This window comes from Ostrinia nubilalis, chromosome 8 (assembly GCF_963855985.1).
Source record: "Ostrinia nubilalis chromosome 8, ilOstNubi1.1, whole genome shotgun sequence".
Taxonomy (NCBI): domain Eukaryota; kingdom Metazoa; phylum Arthropoda; class Insecta; order Lepidoptera; family Crambidae; genus Ostrinia; species Ostrinia nubilalis.
The window spans coordinates 13,174,882-13,178,016 of NC_087095.1; the positions used below are offsets into that span (position 1 = coordinate 13,174,882).

Here is a 3,135-nt window from a genome sequence, read left to right on the forward strand (position 1 = left end):
CACTTGCATTCACTGCTCTTCGCGGCAACGCGCAGCTACATGCGGCCGCCAGTTATATAGTGTAAGAGCTAGCACCTAAATATTTTATAACACACATAACTGTGACAATTTATTTCACGTGGGCGAAGCCAAAAAGCTAGTAAGAAATAAAAATTCAATTCAGTAGGTATTTCAAACCAAATTTTATTACATAAACAAACATTATACTAATTTCATTATGGGCCCTTAGTATGTGAAAACTGCAATTGACGATATTTCGCACTGTTTTCAATATTATGTATTACAGAACGTATGTGTGATGGGATGATATTTTCGAAAACACGATTAGAAAAAATTTTTCTCGAAAAAAACATTTACCTCTGGATTTTTTTATAAAAGTTTAATATGACCGTGTTTTACAATAAAATTCCTATAAAATCACAAAGGTATCATGTTTGCCTCTTTGATTTCCTGGCTGTTTTAGATTTCAAAAACCTACATATATTAATTTATTAACTTTCTGATAAAATGTGAATGGCTCTTACGATGTCCCCCCCCTTAAATCAAAATGTCTTTATTTGGTCTATATGCCCATCATCACTACGTAATAATTATAAAAAAAAGTCGCTTTCCTGTCTGTCTGTCCCTATCATCATTTCAGCCATAGGACGTCCACTGCTGAACATAGGCCTCCCCCAATGCTTTCCATGTTGATCGATTGGTAGCGGCCTGCGTCCAGCGCTGTCTGTCTGTCCCTATGTATGCTTAGATCTTTAAAACTATGCAACAGATTTTGATACGGTATTTAGGGTTCCGTAGCCAAATGGCAAAAACGGAACCCTTATAGATTCGTCATATAGTCTGTCTGTCCGTCCGTATGAAACAGCCATTTTTTCCGAAACTATAAGAAAAATACTGATGAAACTTGGTATGTAGATGTATTCTGTGAACAGCATTAAGATTTTCACACAAATTAATATAGAAAAAAGCAATACATTTTGGTTTTCATTAAACCCATACGTGTGGGGTATCTATGGATAGGTCTTTAAAAATGATATTAATGTTTCTAACATCATTTTATATGTATGTACATACATTGTACATCATGAAAACTTCCAACGAAAATTGGTTTGAACGAGATCTTGTAAGCAGATTTTTTTAAATATTTTTGAAAAAAATTTAAAGTTGCTACTTATTTCCTCATGTAGGTACGCGTAGAGGTATTAAATTGAAATTCCTTTAAAATGTCTCATTATTTTTTTGTCCTATCAGTGCTTTGTGAGACAAACATATTTTGGCAAGTGCTGAGAAGAAACGAAATACTCAGTCACGACTACGCTTCTTTGTCACTTTGTTTACCCAAAATTATGCAAGCATCTATAAAAATTATAGATGCCTAATTTTTAGATATTTTTTTATTTCTTTTTTAGAATCTTTAAAACATCTGTTATTGAATTTTATTGTTGCGTATATGCGTAGCCTGGTAAACAATTTTAACAAATATTCTACCGGAAAACAAGAGCACGGAGTTTGTGGAGGTAAGGTTTTAAATAAATTATATATTTGTCTTCCTGGATTAAATTGAAGGAATTTTTCAAAGTTATGTGTAAAACTTGCTTCTAAACTCCGTATATATTCTATAAATTCTCTGGGAGGCATTTTCAAACTGCCATAAAATGAAGTGTTTTTATTGAAGGCTTTATGATGAGTAAACAAATTGGTTTCCCCCAACTCAGCAACAGATCCCAAAACTTTGTTTAGATTCATACACTTGTGTTTATTCATGCATTTAAACAGAAGGTAGCCAGAGACGTATGTTATTGCATTTTCCTCCGGTAAATCTAGTCTATAGTCTGTGTCTCCATCCAAAAGTACAGCAGTACTGCTTAATGGAGTCACCACGCTTTTCTCACTCGTGTTTCTTAGTCTTATTATGTTTTCAGCTTTCAGAAGAATTTGGCAGAAATCAAGTTCACAATTAGCAACAGGGGAATTTTTCAACATGTTGCAAAAAAAGAGCTTGGAAAAAGCTCTTCGGAACTGGATGGGTGTAGGTTCAGTGCAAGAGCCACCTTGCTGCCTAATTGACCCAAAAAAGTTTTCAAGAGCGTCTTGATTTAGTCTTCGAGTAAATAAATACTGAAATCCGTTTTCTTTGAGATCTTTGTACAACATTTTGATTGCCTGGATAGATATTTGAAAATTAACAAAAGATTTGATGCGTTTTGTGTTGTTCTTTCCTGTTTTTTTATTTGTGGCTGTAATAGTCGAAAACATATTTGTAGCTTCAATTAAAACTTTTTTCTGTACGTCGGTTAATTTAAAAGCAGTTTTAAATTTGTTTTTATAACTTAGACTGCTGGAATTTAAAACATCAAAAAGATTATTCATAGCCTCTATAAACTCGGCGGTAGGTCTGGCTTCTTTTGGAATTTTTCCTAAATCGATGTAGGTGTGGAGTGCTGCTGACATTGTGTGACTAAAGATTTGGACGGCATATTTAACTCGCATTTTTTTAAAACTATTGGGCTCAATATGTGATTCCGTTATTTTTGGTATTAATTTTAAATTATTTTCTTTTTGATCGTCATAAATTTGTCTGATATAATCCCACGATATTCTTTTCCCATCGTAGCAGAAGTCACTTGTAAGTAAATTATTACGTAAACATTTAATTAGGTGTGGCACGTCAAAAATATAAAATATTTTCTTGTCATTATATTGAAAAAACGGATTTTCAATCGACACTCCTTTTACCTCTTTAGCAAATTTGTCAAAGTTTGAGCCTTGATCAGTGATTATAGCTTTTATATTAATTCCTATTTTGGTAAGTTTCGCAATGACTTCTTCCAAATACAAATCTAATTCTTCATAATGTCTTGCACTGGCAAGTAGTGCATACGCTAGTGGTTGCTTCCATTTGTATTGCAATCCTTGTAGCATTATAACATATGCATTACTAGCTATTTCCGGTGTCACTTTTCCATTAATATTGTGAAATCCAATGATTTCGTCTGTTTTAATATCGTAATATAAATTACGTTTTAGTGTCATTTCGTCAATACAAATCGTGCAGTATTTGGCTTTATCAGGAAGGGATTTTACTTTTAATGCCAAACTATCAAGAACTCTATCATCCAATTTCGGAGGTATGTT

At 33.1% G+C, this 3,135-nt stretch overlaps 1 long non-coding RNA gene across 1 annotated transcript; it reads left to right on the forward strand.

The window, feature by feature from the left end:
• Positions 1-1,382: 1,382 nt before the first annotated feature.
• LOC135074227 (uncharacterized) lies at positions 1,383-2,138 on the forward strand. The gene is made up of 2 exons (XR_010257779.1): positions 1,383-1,517; positions 1,923-2,138. It is a non-coding gene; the product is annotated as an uncharacterized LOC135074227 (long non-coding RNA).
• Positions 2,139-3,135: the final 997 nt, after the last annotated feature.